The sequence below is a fragment of the Odocoileus virginianus genome, chromosome 5 (assembly GCF_023699985.2).
Source record: "Odocoileus virginianus isolate 20LAN1187 ecotype Illinois chromosome 5, Ovbor_1.2, whole genome shotgun sequence".
Lineage (NCBI taxonomy): Eukaryota > Metazoa > Chordata > Mammalia > Artiodactyla > Cervidae > Odocoileus > Odocoileus virginianus.
In genome coordinates, this window is record NC_069678.1 from 45,417,464 (window position 1) to 45,437,183 (window position 19,720).

General features: G+C 37.1%; 1 protein-coding gene across 2 annotated transcripts in view; it reads right to left on the reverse strand.

The window, feature by feature from the left end:
* ADGRL2 (adhesion G protein-coupled receptor L2) overlaps positions 1–19,720 on the reverse strand; it is a 662,542-nt gene that overhangs the window by 381,945 nt on the left and 260,877 nt on the right. For both annotated transcript variants that reach the window (XM_070467841.1, XM_070467840.1), the window contains one exon: positions 15,223–15,328. The gene's annotated coding sequence lies outside the window, so the exon portion shown is untranslated. The remainder of the gene's footprint in view (positions 1–15,222; positions 15,329–19,720) is intronic.

Below are 19,720 nucleotides of genomic sequence, written 5' to 3' on the forward strand. Positions count from 1 at the left end.
CACAAACTGAGGTCTATTATTAGAAACACAACTTAGGCCATGTCAAAACATCCTTGAGATGTTAAAAAAGGCACATTGCTTGAAACTGTATGGCTGTCTAAATGCTTTTACTCCCTATTTTCCTGGGAGGTTATAGTTAAGAATTTTCCTCAATATTTGCTCCCACAGAAGCTGTTGCTAATCTTTCATAAACTGACTGACTCTTTGTGATCCTTAGTTCTTAAAAAGTTTTTATTGCATTTCTAATTTTTAAACCACATTTGGGCAGTCACTTTTTTTTTTTTCCCCTGCTCCCATAATATGTAGCTGTTGCTGCAAGCACAGTACTTGTCATCCTGGATTATAGATAACTGTTGAAGTGGCTGTCCCTTGCATTAGACTATGAGTTCCCTGAAGGCAGTAACCACCATTTCATTTTTGCATTCTTAGCACCTGTCACTGTCCTTGGCATTTAGTTAGTGCTCAAAAAGTGTTTGGTGATTGAATCAAATAGACACAGTGCAGTGTGTATATATTTAATGTGTTTGCTGGTTCACATGACACCAGTCATTCCTTACTATATTCTACTTAAGTCCTGTTGAAAGAATGAGTTGATTTTTTTTTTTGTTTTGTTCTTTTTTACAGTGAGTTTTAAAACCAGAAATGCATAATCACATTTGAGTTGAAAATAATTTAGTTTTCCAATTTATTTTCCAAAAGTTGCTTGTTGTTCAATGACTTATGATTTTAAATATTTTCTTTCTGAAGAGCAGGATTTCAAAAGATTTCCAATTTTTTAAAACAGATTTTTACATTGCTTAGGAAAGGACATAATAGGTAAGACCAATCTTTTGCCTGGTAACTGTGAAGATTTCTACTTCTTTGTGATTTGTTCAATTCAAGCCACTGATTTTAAATAGCAAAAGGAATTGAATACATGTTTTTAAAAGATCCCAACTGTTGAAAAGCTCTGTAATATAATCTAAAATAAATATACCAACTTAACTTTTTCTTATAAAATTGAAATTAGTAGGTTTAAAAACCATCTGCAGGATAAATATTTATGGAGCAGAATGACAACTTGACTTATCCAAAGCAGTGGTGTACATTTTCTTAGTTAATGTTTGATGAAGCACTTCCACTTACAATTCTTCTGTGAACTAAAGAAGAGTTTCATTAACTATTTTTGAAAGATAATGAGGCCATGATCCCTTTCCAGATGTTTCACTTGTCAAATAATTGTGCTCTTTCTTCCAAATCTCCCTAGTTGCTTAGTTCCTATTTCCTCGTTTATTGAGCAGTGAGTCATAAAGATGAAGAGAAGAAACGGACTAAGGGGATCAGATATATTTCATGTGGGTCCAGGATACAAATTCTTACTCTATGAGCATTATTATGAATTCAAAGGTATTTTTATATATCTAAAACTTGGAAACTCGTAAAGTCCTGAAGAATTATGGATAAATATACAATAAACAATATTCTTTAAATGTTTCTGTGTACATAGTTGCAAATCTATATATGGAAATACTCTCAAACTCTGTAAAAGTTCTTGTTTATAGTTGGCCAAGCCAAGAACATTCACAAAATTAAGGCATAATTTTACCTTACCAAAGACTGAAGATTCTTGAAATTTTGTTACTGAAAGATAATTATCTCAGATGTGGACAAAGAAAAAAAAATTCATGGTTTTGCTTCTATACTTACACTTCCAACTCATTCTCTACAGAAGAAGCCCAAGAATATGGCTCTTTGCAAAATTTCCTTTGAGGTCAAGGAAGGAGACGTGGATTTTTGCCTGAGAGCAGACTAACCTAATTCTATATTCTAGCATTCTAAGGTACCGGACTAAGAAGAAATAGAGTTCATAACACACAATGCAATTAGGTGCATATTAAAAAATGTACATTTAAATGTGACAGTGGATAAATGTAACAGCAACAGTAATATTAATAAAGATACCATTTACTGTGTATTTTATGTACCAAGTACTGTAGTGAGTACTTTATTAACTCAGTTTTTCCCCCCACGATGACCTTATGAGTTAAATGGTAGTATTAGTTCCATTTCACAGATAGGAAAATAAACCACAAAATTTTAGGTGACCTGCTCAAGTTGACACAGTTAATATGAGATAGATCGGAGAGACTGAAGCAGTTGGGCTCTGTGGTGACTGCTATTATGCTATGGAATAGTGCACGCCAGAAGATATGAGAATATAGTTGCTCAGTCATGTCTGACTCTTTGCCACCCCATGGACTATAGCCTGCCAAGCTCCTCTGTTCATGGAATTCTCTGGCAATAATACTGGAGTGAATTGCCTTTCCCTTTGCTGGGGGATTTCCTGACCCAGGGATCTAACCCGGGTCCCCTGAATTGCCGGCAGATTCTTTACTGTCTGAGCCACCAACCTACTTGTTTTGCACTTCGGTACTGCCAATGTTTCCCCTGATGCTCCCCAAACTGTCCTTCAATTTCACCCACTTTGACTCTGTTAGTTCTAGTTATGACAAATGGGCTAAAGAAAGTGATAACAACACCTATAAAGTATACAACAAAAATTAGCAGAATTTATTTTGCATCCTTTAGACATCATTAATGGACTTCCCGGTGGCTTAGTGGTAAAGAATCCACAGGAGATGTGGGTTCAAACCCTGTGTTGGGAAGATCCCCTGGAGAAGAAAATGCTAATTGACTCTGGTATTCTTGCCTGGAGAATTCTATGGATGGAGGAGCCTGGTGGGCTATAGTTCAGGGGGTCACAAAAGAGTCAGACACTGACTTATTGACTAAACAACAACAAGGACACAGACATCATTAACATTCTTTGTATTTTAATCGCCCCATTTCCACTTCTTAGAAATTAATGAAAATACTTCCAGGCTACTGATAAAATTTAATTGGGATGAAAGGGCTGTCCTAAGGATGGAGTCGGTAGGTATCCCTTCCCCAGTTTCTGTGAGGGATGGTCACTCATAGCTCACAGCTGACCTGTCTTCTGAGAAAAGAAGTTGCTTTCCTTGGAATATTCCCACTGGGGCGGTCAGCAGCCAGTGGTTAACAGATACAAAAGCAGAATAAAAGGTTGTGCTTCCAGGCCCCTTGTTCCAAGAATGTATTGAACTCTGGTGCTCCAGAGTTTCCCTTGGGACAAGGCTCTCATAGTTTTCAGCTGAACACACAGCTTTGCTTAACTTCTTCCCTTGCCCTCTTCAGTCTCCTCCCTTCCACTTCTCCTAAGAGAACTCCTTCAATAAATCAAGTCTATAAGAATCTTTTTCTTAGTTTCTGTTTTTAGGAAACTCAGACCAAGATGGATGATTCTGAAAGTGGTCCTAGGGAGCAGAGTCTAAGATGAGATGCTGGAATTAGATAGCAATGTGGCCCTTGTGTGACTGGTGGTAGGTAGACTACTGGCATGTTGCCAGACCTGGCATTCTGTAGCAGTGTGATTGTTAGCATCAGAGGTCAGCAAACTGTGACCTGTGGGCCAAAATCAGTTCTTTGCTTTTTGTAAATAAATTTTTACTGGAGCACATTCATTTATGCATTGTGAGACAGAACTGAACATTTGAGACAGATACTACATGACCCGAAAAGCCTTAAATACTTTCTCTTAGGTCCAGTCCAGAAAATGTTTGCCAACTCTAGACTAAAAATTTCATCCTCAGTGGTAAAATGGGTTGACATACTGGTAGAATGCAATGCCATAGCTAGTGCAATATCTCCAGCTTTGGGAGAAATGGGAAAATTGGAACTATAAGAACTATGGATTTGGGTGACTGTTATTAAGTATCATTGATCATTGAAGGGAGAAAAAGAATGCTCTATTAGCTACTACTGCTGTGTAACAAATGATCACAAATTTAGCAGTCCAAACAACACATATTTATTATCTCCCTTTTGCTATAACTTAGAAGTTTAGGGATGCCCTACTGGGTCCTCTGCTGTAGGATCAATAAAATACTGTAATCAAGATGTCATCCAGGGCTGGGGTCTCACATGAAGGTCTTACTAGGAAAGTAACCACTTTCAAGCTCATGTGATTTTTGATAGGCTTCAGTTCCTTGTGACCAACTTGCCTCAGGCCATCCTCAGTTCCTTGCCACATGGGCCTCTCCAAAATGGCAGATTAATTAATCAAAGCCAGAAAGAGAGGGATTCTGCTATCAAGAATGGAGTAAAAACCTTATGTAGCCTAATCACAGAATGACATCTCATCACTTTTTGCTATATTCTGCTGGTTAAAAGCAAGTCCAAAGGCAGGCTCATACTCAAGAAAGTGGATGATACCATGGTGTAAATGCTAGGAGGCATGGCTCACTGGGAGCCTTCTAAGAGCCTATCTGCCACACAGGCTCAGATCTATTATTCAGAATTCAAAGAAAACTGTGGGAGTCAGAAAATTAGCAGCATTTAAAGAGACACTCATATCTCGTAGCTAGAGGGCAAACAGATTTGAAGATCACTCTCACATCATAATTGTAAAAGTGGCAGAACATTAAAGAAAGCTAAATTCTCAGCCTAGGCAAGTCTGTTAGGCCAAAGTCAGGGCCCTGAAAGAAAAGGAGTAGGATCCTGAGGTCTGAGATTAGGCATATCTGTATAGCTGAGAACCTTAAATCTGTACATTCTCTCAAATACTTTCGGCTTGCAGCAGTGGCTAGTAAGGCCCATCTCGCTTAATGAAGAAGAAAACCTCATTCTTGAAAACTATAAAGAAGTCTCAAATGAGGCAGGTTCGTTTCAAGACAGTTCTCGGGTCTGTACTTTCCGTTACGGACATCAGAATGATAATTTGGGCTGCATGTTGTCATATCCTAACTAGGAAATTAACGGCCTTTCCAGAGAGGAGATGAGTTTATATATTGAGTGCCAGGTGCTGGCTGATATGCACGCCAAAGAGTATGCCTGAGAGTGAACCTAGATCACCTGTATCAAGGTGGCAGAATGTGAAGCTATATGGACTGCTTGCCAACATGGGATTGCTCTGTTGTGACAGAATTTAACACTCGAGCAAGGCCCTGGGTAAAAGGTCTAATATGAGGCTGGGACAGATCTGATTGCTCAGAAAAAGTGACGGCCCACATGAATTAAGTAGAAATTCCAACACTCTAGCAATAGACTGTGGAGGAAGGGAAAAAACAGATAGAAAATAAGAACACAAAAATGGGTTGATTAAGTAACACTGAAGGACCCATTTTCATCTATGTGCCTCAGCAGGGTTGGAAGAACATTTTGTTTATCAACATAATGAAGAATATGTTGATAAGGAGGATTCCAACAGTGCAGAAGCAGAGTTCTTCTTAGGCCAGGGATAGTAGGAGACCCTGTTATAGGACTGTGGTCCACTCTAGCAATGGAGATGGTTGAATTCCAGATTAGCAGAGGCTACAGGGCAGCATTTAATTGTCAGAAGCAAAGTGGGTGCAATTAAATTGGAATGGCTCTCTTGCAGGTGGGATGGAGGCTGTTCTTAAGTACCTATGGCAATGTCTACCTTGTATAAAGGCAAGACAGATGGGCAGCCAACACATTTATTGTTTAATACATAATATATAAATAAATATATATACATAATATATAAGTCAATATTGAGGTTGGATAACTGACTGGAAAGTCTTAAATCTCCTGCTCTCTTTTCAGATCCGAGCCAGTTCTGAGCCAGAACTCATTGACTGAAGGAGATGCTGTGGCCCCAAGAGAAAGGAAATGCAACATTAAAGCAATTGTGATTCTTTAGGCCTTCCCCAAAAGGAGGAGAGCTATTTACTCAGAAAACTGTAAATTAGGGAAAAGGGAATACTCAGGTCATTCTGGGACTTTGAGATGCAAAGTATGATTTGGTGCTGATAGCACCGTCATGAGCTCTCTGCTAGAGTGCTATTTATACTTGTCAGGAAGTAAATGAAGGAGTCCTGACCATGGTGGGTCCACACACTTACCCAGTGGTCATTTATATACTTAGTTCTTGAATGTATAATTGGATATATTAGAAGTTGGTAGAATTCTATCATTGATTGGCTATCATAAAATATGAGCAAAAGTTAAGTGGACCTCCTTGAAATTATCTCCTCTGCCAAGTTAGTACATCAAAATAAATGATCATATCCTGAGGAAAGTTGTATAGAGTAGTACCATTCTCAGAGATTTAAAAGATACAGGGATTATGATCTCCATCATGTGTGTGTTGGGTGTTCAGTCATGTCCAACTCTTTGGAATCCCACAGATTGTAGCCCATCAGGCTCCTCTGTTCATGGGATTTTCCAGACAAGAACACTGGAATAGGTTGCCATTTTCTCTTCCAGGGATCTTCCTGACCCAGAGATTGAACCTGCATCTCCTGTGTCTCCTGCATTGCAGGTGGATTCTTTACCTGTTGAGCCATTGAGGAAAAGCCTGATCTCCATCATATCCCCATGTAATTCACCAGTCTAGATGATACATAAACTACTAGATGGTTAGGATAGATGACAGTGGACTACTCTTAGTTTAACCAAGGTGTAGTTTCAATAGCTGTGGCTAAGCTGTGTGTAATAGATGCACTAGGGCAAATTACCTGGATACAAAATTTTGGTTATTATTCTGGAAAATATATTATTTTCAATACCCATTGACATGGAGGATTGGAAGCGATTTACATTCATATGGATGAACAATAGCAGTCATATTCTTTACTCAGTGTTATGTTAATTTTTCAACTCAGGCAAAATATAGCCTGAAGGGACAGAGTCTATCTGGATATTCTGCAGAGCATCGTATTTGTGCACTCTATGGATTACATCATGTTAACTGGGCCAAGGCACTCACTTTATGGCAAAGAAAATAAGTCAGTGGGCATATTACCATAGCTTTCACTGGTCCTACTACACTCTGACACAACTAAGGCACCAGCTTAGAGATGATGATCTATAAGGATGGGTACCATTTGTTCAAGGCATTGTATTCATTGTAACCATGGGTATATGGTGCTCTGTCCCGATTAGGTAGAATACATGAGTCTAGGCATCAATTGGTGAACATAAGACAGACTCTTTTTACTGTCACCTTGAGTGATCCATCCTTGTAACTTTAGGTTTTGTGAGTTTAGAGATCCTAGGTCCAATGAAGGGAACACACCAGGGGAAACTTCAAGAGTCTCAGTAAACTTAAAGTTATTGTCACATTACCTTGGGACTCCTTGTATCAGTAGACTTGCTGTTGTTTAGTCACTAAGTCATGTCCAACTCTCGTGACCGCATGGACTGTAGCTTTGCAGGCTCCGCTGTCCATGGGATTACCCAAACAAGAACACTGGAGTGGGTTGCCATTCCCTTCTCCAGGGACATGGCGATCTTTCCAGCCCAGGGACTGAACCTGTGTCTCCTGCATTGGCAGGTGAATTCTGTACTTACCACTAAGCCACTCAGGAAGCCCGCCAGTAGACTAGCTGGCACAAAAGAGTTACTATGTTGGTAAGAAAACTGACCTTATTATCAATGAGGGGGGAGCAATAATGCCACATGTCAGAGACAGGGAACAATATGTTTGCCATTCAGATGATCTTTGGAGTATATTTTGGAATTATCATGCCTTGTTTATCTGTAACAGGCAAGTACAGCAACCATACCCTGATTAGGGCATGGTAACCAGGTATTTGACACCTTAGAGAGGCTAATTTGATTTACCCCCGCATCGCCCACCCCCAGTAATCTACTTAGACTTGCAGAAGTATTAGGCCATAAGGAGGAGCATCTAGAAGGGTGACGAAGGAGGATGGTGACTATGTTATGGCCTTGGGACGAACTGCAGCAGGAGAAGCTGTAGCTTGTTCTGCTATCCATTCTCTTACACATTAGTCTGGAAAACACTGTACTATCCTAAATCCTGTGCTAACCAGAATGCTGAAGCAGCTGTGCCTGGGAAGAGAAAACCTACTCCTACCCACCGGCTGCTGTGAGTGTTTGGCTGGTCAGAGCTCATGGCTGCACCCTTCCCACAGATTTGCCCTCCACTGAGTAGTGCCAACTCAGCTGAAAATTACTCTCCTTGGGAACAAGAGGTGTTAATCCTGTGGTACAATTGATGTTCAATAGTTTGTCAAGGCACCAGACTAAATTAAAGCTAGTTTCCATCTAAGGCTATGTCCTTCTTGGCTATCTGCTTTTGCCTATTATGCTTCCCCCCCCCCCCTCTTTTTCCTAAGAGCATTCCCTTAATAAATCATTTTCAGAAGAATTTCAATCCTGGGCTCTACTTCTAGGAATTCTAACTTAAGATACCATCTTCTACTGTTAACTATATTGGAAAAATCTTTTATCCACCTGTATCACTCTGACCCAGACTTAATAGTATGCACATGAAAAGTTGAATAGACTAAGGTTTGCAATTAAAAAAAAATTAAATCCTAAAATCTCTCCTCAATTTATTACTATGGCAAAGGCTGTTATGCATTTTCAATTCTCAACTTTGCTATAACTGATGACCATTATCCTATTCTTGTTACTCTCCAAACCTTCCTCTCTACTGATGTGAACTATTTTTTTTTTAAATAATTTTTTGATTGATTTTTGGCTGAGCTGGGTCTTCATTGCTGAGTGGGCTTTTCTCAGGGGCTCTTCTCTAGCGGCAGTGCACAGGCTCTAGGGCATGTGGGTTCAGAAGTTGTGGCTCACGGGCTCTAGAGCACAGGCTAAATACATGTGGCTCACAGGCTTAGTTGCTCAGCAGCATATGGGATCTTCCCAGATCAGGGATCAAATCCATATCTACTGCATTGGCAGGCAGATTCTTTACCACTGAGCCACCAGGGAAGTCCCTCAACTACTTTTTAAAACATTCTGATCATGTTACTACCTTGCTTAAACACTTTGGTGACTTTCCACTATTGCCTGGATGAAGTCTTGACTACCTAGCATAACATTCAAGGCTTTGTTTATTGGCCGGCAATTTGAAAGTGAATTCTAATAGACTCTTCCCCTTATGTACAGCCTGCACACCATGTACTACGGTCAGACTCAGCTACTTATTCCATGAATAAGACTTGCTCTGGTTTGAATCCATGCTATTTCTTCTGCTTTGGATTGCCTCTTCTCCTCTTCTGCTCGAATATATCTGCTTATACTTATGCTTTACAGCTTATTTATCAACTTCTCTGTGAAACTGTTATTGACCAACCCAGCACTTCTTTCCACATTCCAGGAAGAATTAATAACTTCCTTCTTTTACTCATCTATGCCTGTGTTATGATGCTTGTCATATATTTATTTTGTGATTGTTTATTAACATGTCTATCTCCCTCACACAAATTTGAATTTTTCAAGGGTCATGTGCTTTGTTTTTGTATCTGTAATAATTATCACGTGGCTTAGCACTGTATTCTTAAAATACTTATATATATATTTATATAAAAATTAAAAAATATATACACATTTGTAAAGAGAATGCTATGCTAGGCCATGTGATAATTATTATCACATGTGTATATGTATAACTAAATGCATACATTGGCTTGCTCTTAGATAGCTTCTCAGCCTGACAAGTTGACTTGTTCTAGTTCCTGCTTTTAATCCTTTGCTCTTGTTGGAAATTTGAAAACCGAATTGGACAACTGTTTGTTCACCTAAATCAAATGGCTGTCCACACACCTCCAGTCCATCATTGCATGAATCTATATAACTTTACTTCTCATGCATTACACCAATGATTTGTAACAAATGAGGCAAAGAAATAAATGGCCAAGTGGCAATAGCAAGCCTGAAATTTAGCTAGGAAACCTAAATGCAAGCCTACATTTTGTATCTCCTTGAAAGTGAATGACTGGAAGAACAAACAAAAATTGCTTTACAAGTAGCCAGCTCCCACCTCCTTTTTAACTTGTCTGCATTGTAGTCACTCTGCAGGTCAGTTTAATTGGCAGTGTTTCCAATTTCACCTGGACATTCAAATAAGCACAAATAATGCTAAGTTTTCAGCTTTTCTAAAAATATTATTTCTCTATATTTTGGGGAGGTTAGGATGTAGATGTAGCCTTAGGAAGTTCAAATAAATACTTTTGAAAAAATCCCCAGCATACTATTAGAAATCATATTAGATCTTAGAATAATTCTGAAGGTAAAAATGATAATAAAAGACACTTCATTATAGGAAACTCAATGGTTAATGTGGCATAAAGCCTGGTTATGAGAATCTGACCTGATAATATTCACTCTTTTCTTCCAGCTACATTCTCAGCCTCAGCTCCTCTAGCTCCCTCTGACTTCAAAGGAAACTCTGCATGAAGAGGGAGGGTACACAATAGAAGGATTGGTCCGATTATCCCCCTGCTTGGAAATGAGTAAAGATTATAGATATGTCTTCTTCTTTCTGTGCTTTGGACTACACAACACCAATTACATCAAGCAAAACCCCCTACCCAGGCTAAGGCATAGATTTGGATTATACCAAAATTGCATAAAACTGGAAACAAGACCTTAATAATAATCCATAATAGGGTGACATAATGGAATACACGTCTATTTTCATTGGCTTTAGCTGGTACAACAGAAAAAGTAAATTAGTTTAGAGATTTAAATTTTATATTTATTATACCCTGACCTTTCTTGCTCTTCCCTCACCACTTTATATTATGAATGAGGTAATTAAAGAGTCTACTTCTTTCCTGTTCTACTATAGCACATATTTGCCCCTCTAAATGTGTTTGTGTGCTTGTGAATGTATATGTGTGTGTGCATTGATTATTTTAACCAATGTTTGAAAATGAATTTGGAATGCTAAAGGTCAAAGGAATAAATTAGTCTGACTTAGTAATTAAAAGACCATGCATGAAGTATTAGCAAGGAACCACCATTAGATTTTTCATTCTCAACCTAAAATGAAAAGGCAAGCATAATAATCTCACATCACCTCTGAAAATGATGTCAGGAAATGTTTTCTCAGAGTCAGGTACTGGTCAAGACTTACATCAAGTTAAACAAAATAATGCAGGATCAGGGAATCTGGAAGGGCCAAAAGTTTGAACAGGAGGACTGTTAGCCCTTCTGCCTGAAATGCAATAATATTTCTTGTTTGTATGGTAGGTGCTTACCATTACCTGAAAGCATAAGCATTTATGACTTACATGTTAGGGACTAAAAGCTTAGGTCCCGCTCATCCTGTTTAGAACTATTTTCTACAGAGGCTAATCAATGCAATTTGAACTAGCAAATGAAAACAACAACAACAATAACACAATCCCCAGTGGACCAATCTACTTAAAGTTGTGTTTTACCAAGCTTCCAGAGTATTTGGGATTATCCAAACTACAAAAGAAGTATGTTAACTATTAAATTGTGTCAAGTATTGGCTTTCTTTCTTTTCTTTGTTGGGCCACACCATGTGGCTTATGGGATCTTAGTTCTCTGACCAGAGATTGAACCCAGAACCCATGGCAGTGAAAATGCTGAGTCTTAACCACTGGACTTCCTGGGAATTCCCTAAATTGCTATTTAAATGTCTTTAATAGATAGAGAATCCACTTCCTTTATGAGAGTCTGTATTAGTCAACCAAAGCTGATGGCAACAATAATAGCTGGAGGTTTGACTTCAAAATGCTTTAGTTTGAGCTGTTTTTGTTCATAAATATAGAAGACTGTAGATATATAATATGAAGCTACTGTTATCATTACTAAAAATAGTTTAGAAATATATCAAATGCAAAGGAGTTTTTATGAATTGAATGATGTAGTAAGCTTCCAGCTACAGTGATTTGTCATTTTTCACCCAGCTTTCAGGCTTGACTTACCAATGCCCCAAGAAACCACACAAGAAACTTGAACGCAAACCTTTCAACCAGGTAACTCCATAGTTTATAAGTGGCAATGAATGACGTTTCCTCAGGAAAATCTTGGAAATGACCAGTGTTGCACATTTTATTAATCTATGCTTAACCTGAAACCTAGAGACTAGCTCCCCTCTCTTCCTGTCTTCAAAATTTCTATTACCAACTGTACTATGTTGAAGTTTACATGACAGGCCATTTCAACACTTTTGTTTAGTTAGATGGAAGTGCATCACTTTTAAAGAAAAGCCCTATTGCCAAAAAATATAAACAGCTCTAACTTTGATTAATATAAATATTTAAAAACCAGAACATTCTGTTACATCTTACAAAAACAATTCTGATGTAGCTGATGGGAAAGAAAAAGTACTTTCATACATTAGACAAATTCAACAAAATGCAGCTGCAGAACAAAATTTTAAGTAAATATGAATTGTTTGTCTTTTCACAGAGCTACAGTATTTACTTAAATGGAGTTATTTTAGAACACTTTATGCTTCATTAGAAAAACAAAGTTTTTTTGTTTTATTTCTGAAGTATTTAAATTTTAAAGTCCTCTAATTAAAAAACACCATTAAAATTATTCCTCCTGCCCAGTTCAGGGTTTGCTAATAAGCCACTGCACAGGAGATGTGTGAAATGAATAGATGAAGAAAAACGTTGACAGCAAAAGCGAGGTCTGAAGGGTGCAGTTAGTTTATTAGGCCCTGTTTGTCACGAATGGCCCTGCAGCATGTATAAAAGCAAACCCCTCTACCTTAGAAGATTAATTCTGAAGGAGGCACTCTTGGGTCAAAGTATACATAAGCGTGTGCCTAATCTCAGAGAAATCAGGCTATTTTCTCACAGCAATTAAGCAGAGGTCTGGGGTTTCACCCACAGTGTATTTAAACACAGGATACAATTAAACCCCAAAGTATTAATATCTTTGCTCTGCAAAATTGCCCAGGAAATAGATTTTGTCTTTTCAAATGAAAAGCAAGGCAAATTAAGAGAATAACTTGATTCTTAGCTTAGTTGCTTAAAATAAAAAGTGTTGTATTTTCTTCTAATTGCAAATGTCTTATGTACATAAGGACAATTCTTACTTTACAATAGAATAAGAGTTACACGGTTTCTTACTCCTGTAATCTAAATGACAAATTTAAGAAGTTTGTAATAAAATGAATTGTTTTAAACTATAATTAAATTTCTTATCCGGGTTATGTTAAAAATCATCTCCTTATAAAAATTGAAGAAGTCACTATTGACCACAAACTAAATGTCACAGCTGGGAAGCCTAGTGACCTATGTAAAAAGAAAAGAAGTCAACTTAAATCTTAAGCAATCAAGTGTTTAGAGGGATTGCTTTCTGCAGAGATTTTTCTTGAACCTTTTTTTTTATATACACATCTCAGGTCAAAATCTTATCTTCTAGAGAAAATTACCGCTAGCTTAAAACACTGCTTCAAAAATGCTAAACAACAAAATAGCTTCTATGTGCTGTGTATCAGTTCCCTATGGACAACATTTTTCACAGTAAAAATTATATTTAATAAACCACTACCTTTATTCAGGTCTTATAAAAAGCCCTTCTGTATTAAAAAAAATTTTGCCCATATTTTTATTGTTGTTATTTCTCTTTTGTTCACATAGCAGGTTAATATTCTATTTTATTGCTAAACTGAAATTTTTTTTTTTTTTTTGGCTTTTGGAGGGAAAAGTCATGGAAGGAAATTTCTCTTGGAATAGAAAAGGATAGAAATAATAGTGTTTCATTTATATAGCTGAATCAATAGTTATTTCATTCCTGTAAGAGTTCCTAGAAACACAGTTTTGGGATATGATCCAGTGAGAAATCTTGTAACCCGTGACATATGGACATGTTCTCAGAAATTAATAAAACTTAAAGAATGAATCAGATGTGGGATGGCATGCATGTGTGTACTAATGTTTTCCTCCCTACAGCTCCACTGTTGCTTTTAGGAGGAGCTAAGTACTTAACCATGCTATAAATGATCTGGGCACGTTTTGATGTGCGCTGTGCTATGTGAGAAGGCATGCAATCTGAATTTTAAGAAGGATAGTTTTACTAGGACCAATGACTTTTAATAGTACTTCTTGCTGACATCACTGGCAAATCGGTCTACTCTGTAACCTTTAAAAGTGCAGCATATCCCAAAATGAGTTACTTATTAAACAAGTGTTCTTTTTTTGAGTGCAACTGACCTTTAAATGATTATTTCTCAGCACTTGCAACAAAGACTCTCACCTATCACCTTTATACTTTTGCTGCTACAGTGAGTAGATCCATAACCTTTTCACAACACTTAACATGCCACACAACACGGAATTATAAACGCTAATGAACACTTTTTTTTAAGGGAAAGTCCTATTTCTTTATTAAATTGTTGCAGCACACAGAAGCCATGGAGAAGTATAATAATAAATCATCATTTTGATCAATCAGCAACCATTTTAGAAAATACTTATAACTCCAAAGCACCAGAGAGTTATGTTATTGCTAAGGAGTTTCTCCTGAAGTTTTCTCCCCTCAACTTTCAAGGGATATACATGTTTGTAGCGGGGTTGGGAGAATGAGTTAAATAGTTGTATTTGGTAGAAAAAAATATTGTCTTTAGGTTCAGGAACTTGTACAATATTTGTAGTCAATTTAAACTAAACCTACAGACAAATAGCACACTACCACTTTTTACTAAATAGCAGGAAAGCTTTTAAAACGCCAAAAGTATTGATGGAACATATACATACTCTGTAATGTTAAAGATATTAAGATTACACTTTCCTCAGAAATAGACACCTTTGTAAAGATATAGTAGGCATAATCAAGTCATGGTTTTCCTTAATTAAGTGAAGATGGTAAATTATAAATTTATTCTTCAGGAAACAAATCAAATCTCTACAAATTTTCAAGAGCTGATGTTTTCTGGGAGCTCTCTATGAGTGTAAGGAGATCCATGTTACTTCAAGTCCCAGATGAGCTTTTGTTAAGCAGATAACCTATTTATTCCTTAATGGAGCTGCTGAATCTGTTGAAGGTCTCATTAGCCTAAATATTTTCCCTTTCACAGAGGAAGAATATTCCAATTTTGAAAAATTTCTTAATCTGAAAGATTCAAGCCCTGGACCAGGGTAGTACGTTCATATTTTACATACATTTTACTGTAACAGTAAGATACAGGTGCCTGCTCATGTTCAATAATGAACTTATTTCTTGCAAATTTGACCTTATTTATAAAATACTATTTAGAAAGGTATTGGACTCTTAAAATTTTAAAGTAGCAACTCTGTATCTAATAAAAGGATATTTTTCACTTGTGTGTTCTCTCTTTCTTCTTTTCCTACATCTCTGACAAAGTGAACAAATTAGAGTGAATTACAGAGAGATCTGAGAAAACTTTCCCAAACAATGAAAAATAACTGTTTTGAAATAATGTTCACTTACAGTTTTCTTTTCGGCTCCAACTTGGTAATATTTTGTAAAGCATGAGGGGCAGCCACAAACCTTCATCTGAGAAATCAAACTTAATGTCCTTTGGAATCATTGGGCTCTAAAAGAAAAGAATAGCAGAGATATGACTGATTTGGCTTCCTTTAGTTTAATTTACAAAAAGGTAAATGAGTTATTTTATTGGCATGTAATCACAAAGAGAAAAACACAGACTTAAGATTAATCTGACTCATTGTCAAGATTTACAGGGTCTTATCCATTAATTATGGTAGCTGCTGACAAACAGCAGAAGAAAACCAACAATGCTGGGTAAAATAACCATCAAGGGCTTCTATGTCTGGAAACTATTTAAATTCTTGAAATTGAATATTTATGATGAGTGATGCTCCTCTCATGTATACCATATTCCTGCCCGTTCTCAGCTCTGACTGCATTTAGAAACCCTAGATGCTCCTATCCTTTTTTCACACCCACTTTCCTCTTGGCTTCCTCACAGCCTTCTCTGCTAACATCATGTGTGCTAGAGAAGTGAACACCCAGTGTCACTGGCAGATTCTCAAGTGCCCCCTCATCTTGTGCTACTCATCTCCGACCTAAAAAAAATAGTTCAGCTTCAACATGCTTTCTGCCCTTTCACAGGCAGCCCCCATGAAAGAGTTGTGAAGTTTGCTTTGCACTTATCATTAAAATGTAAACCAGCATGGGCTGACCTCCTTGGGGTTAGTGAACCCACGTTGTCTTTGAGCATAGACAACACTTTGGCCACAGATGTGACTGGTTAACTGTACAAGCAAGGAGGATAAATCCACATAACAATACTTCATTCACCAAGGAAATCTGCAGTGGATTACAACTTCTCTATGGTTAAGTCTGGTCTTAATTTACTGCTTTTATTCAGTTTTCAACCACAAACGAGCCCCTTATGAGGCATTCACTGTGCAGAATTGACAACTCTTTTTATCTACTTGAAAAATATTTTTGGATAATAATTTATGGTTACAAAATATTTTAAGTACTTTGAACAGTTATATTCTTTCAGTGTTTAATGATGCAGTATCCCCTGTAAAAGTGGAATTCCAGGCAATTTGGTAATTTTACATATAGTATTTATAACAACAGAGCAATTTGGCCATAAAGAAACACAAATCACACACACACAAAAAAAACTCTACATATTTCATAGAAATTTGTAAAAATACATTTTTGAAAGCTTTTAAATTGTATCTCAGGAGAAAATCAGCATCCAGAACAGCATCTAAAGGCCATAAATATATGTGAAAAAATAATTTTGGCAAGCATTGTATTTTATTTATGGATTATTATATTTAAAATAGCATATTTTGAACATCCTTCAGAAAGAAAAATATAAAACAGAAGGGAGAGTTCATATGTTGTTTATATGACATGAAACCAAAATGTGTGGGTAGGTTTGTACTCTTTTATCATCAAACTTATTTTTTTAATCTGTGTCCTGAATTAATGCTGTCTTAAAAAAAAATTCATCTGAAGGTGCACATTATTATTGGGCATAGAGTGTTTTCGAAAACTGATTGCTAGTAACCGGAACTACTGTGAAAATCTCAAGTGGGCTGAAAACATCATATACCTTTAAGAAAAGTGGCAAGTGCCTGTATCAGAGTTTGTCATTTAAATGCTCATCTTCGAGTATTGCCAATCAGTGACCTTTATAACTGGAAATGGGACTTATGTAAATGGAATGCATTTTATAAATGAAGACAATAGAAACAGTGTGGTTGATGTTCTTTGAGATGAGTTACTTTTGCATTGCTTTAGGTTAATTTAAACCATGGGTACACAAAGCTTTATAACTTTCCTCTTGGCAGAATTTGAACACTTTTAGACTCACTGATACTAAGGGATTTTTCCCATTGCAGGATGAACTCCATGAATATAAACAAAGGAAAACATTTGACTAAGGCACTTGCCGTGGTTTGCTCATTAGTAGCTACACTGTCTTGAGCAGGCAATGAGTGCTTAGGGAAAAGCAGTCTTGGCAATAACAAAAAAGGACATTGCTTTTACAAGAAATAACAATTTATGATTTCCTAAAACATCTCTCCTCAAGTGCCAGATGTAAATCATATTAAAAAAAAAAGCACCCAAATTATGTGTGTGCTTCAGAGGGGAAAACTACATAAATGTGCAATAGAAAAATAATGAACTGTGTCACTTTGGTTAGTTAAGCAATTATTGCTTCTTTTTAGACTCAAATGCTTGGTTTTTACATCATAAAAGCAGGTGGGGCTTTTTTTTTGTTTGTTTATTGTTGTTGCTGGATTGTAATTTTGCTTAGAATAATTCTTCATGTTATCATTCTTGTTATTTTAAACTTGTTATGTCCTGCCTCTGGTCTGATAGCTGGGTTTCATTACCTTCCTAGATGTTCTAATGAAAGTGTAAAAGGAAAGGTTAGAAAGATCATAAATTAGACAACAGAAGCATCAGATTCAAGTGCCACTTAACACAATCCTCAAATCATTCATATTAGAATAATTTCATTAAAATATTACAGCTACCTTCTGTTGTTTATGGCAAACATATTAACATACAGATAAGAGTAACTTTGTCATAGAATATAGAAGTTTGGAATTCTGACAGCAGGAATGAACTAACCTCGTTAGTATAGGCAAAATACTTTCTCATCACCAGCTGTGAGTCAACTAGCACAAGATTCCAGGGAAGATTTGATGCATTCTCTGCAATCCACTTGGCTCACAGACCCCTAAGGTTCCTACATCATTTACATTATATCCTGAGTGCCCGGATGCTGGTCTCATTTCTCCTTCCTCTTCCTGCCAAGCATTATATGTGAAGAGTGGGAGGGTCATTTAACAATGAATTTCCCCATTGTATAACCATTACAAAGCTATCCAGGCTAAATAACTTGTTGTTTTTTAAGTCACTGTGCAATTTCAAGGTTTTAATGGTCCTTAAAATATAATACCCTATGTCATTTATTTCCTGAAGTGAAAGCTAGTGCCAACCTTTGGAATTCATGTAAAACAAGTGGTTCAATATGTTTTGAAGAGAGAAAGAAAATGATAAGCAATTAATCTACCCTAAATGCTTTCTTAATGGCTTGTGCCTTTTCTTACTGATTTTTGTAATCTGGATTTATTCAAAAGGAAAATCAAAGAAAATATACATCCAAATCTTTCTATAGTGCCTTGGCTAGAGTGAAACCCACACACAGTGAGACAGGAAAGACTGAACATCTAAATAATTTTAAAACAATTTAAGAATGAAGGTGTTTCTGGTTGAATAGTAGCAACTTGATTTTTTTCCCCTGTGCCTTGAGGCTATGTGAGAAGGAAAAGATTTGAGACAGGAAACTGGGTAAATGAGCATAGAGAACAGGCTAATTTCCTAACAGGATAATCTTGCAAGTGACACCTGGTTTGGGAAGTGAAGTTGCCTTAGTCTGACCACTAATTCGCAGAGGCACGGGTTTTAGAATTAGCACAGGCGAGAGACATCATTGAGGTTCAAGACCCCACTACAAAGCAGAGCGAAGTCTGGTTGATGTGTCTGCCAGCCAGGGTATCTCCAAGGAACCTGGCGAGAGCAGAGAGAAGACCTGCTAAAAAATCATATTGTTTGAGAGACAGGTATGGGCTGAGGGGACCCTTGTTGGAGGACCACGTGGAACATCCAGATTGAAGACCAGGGAGTTCAAGAGTAGAAGGGACTGAATTTCAATGGTTAGTGGGGCCAAGAGAACTTGGAGACTGGCACAGATTCATGCAGAGTGTTAATAGCTGAGGACTACAGATGAAAAGATCATGATTTTTCCAACTCAACAGAGACTATATCTTCTTTTGGCAATAGTGCAGGACAGAAATAGCAGATCCAAAGTTACGGAAATCAGTAGAAGGTTGGACTTAAAAGAGTAGAATTTAAAAAAAAAAAAAAAATAAAAGAGTAGAATTAACAGGCACAATGCAACAGACAGAGATCTTGCTCTTGAGTAAATGCCAAATGACTCTCAAGAGCTTTTGCACACTAGGATACTTCAAGAGACATTCCTTGTAGGGAAATAATAACCATGTCTGAAATGAAAAGCATGGGATACGAAAAGCTGATGTGTATATAGAAGACTGGGACTGAGATTGAGATCACGCCTTCCTATTTCTTACTGAGAAGGTACTGATGATGAAATAATTTTATAATATCACACTTGTTACAAAATAATGACAATTGCATGTATTTGTGTGTGTGTGTGTGTGTATATATATATATATATATATATGTATGTATATGGAAATTGAAATTGTTAGTTGATCAGTCATGTCCAACTCTTTGTGACCCCATGGACTGTAGCCCACCAGGCTCCTCTGTCTATGGGATTCTCCAGGCAAGGATGTTTGGAGTGGGTAGCCATTCCCTCCTCCAGGGAATCTTCCCAACCTAGGGACTGAATCTGCTTCTTCTGCATTTCAGGCAGATTCTTGATCATCTGAGCCACCAGAGA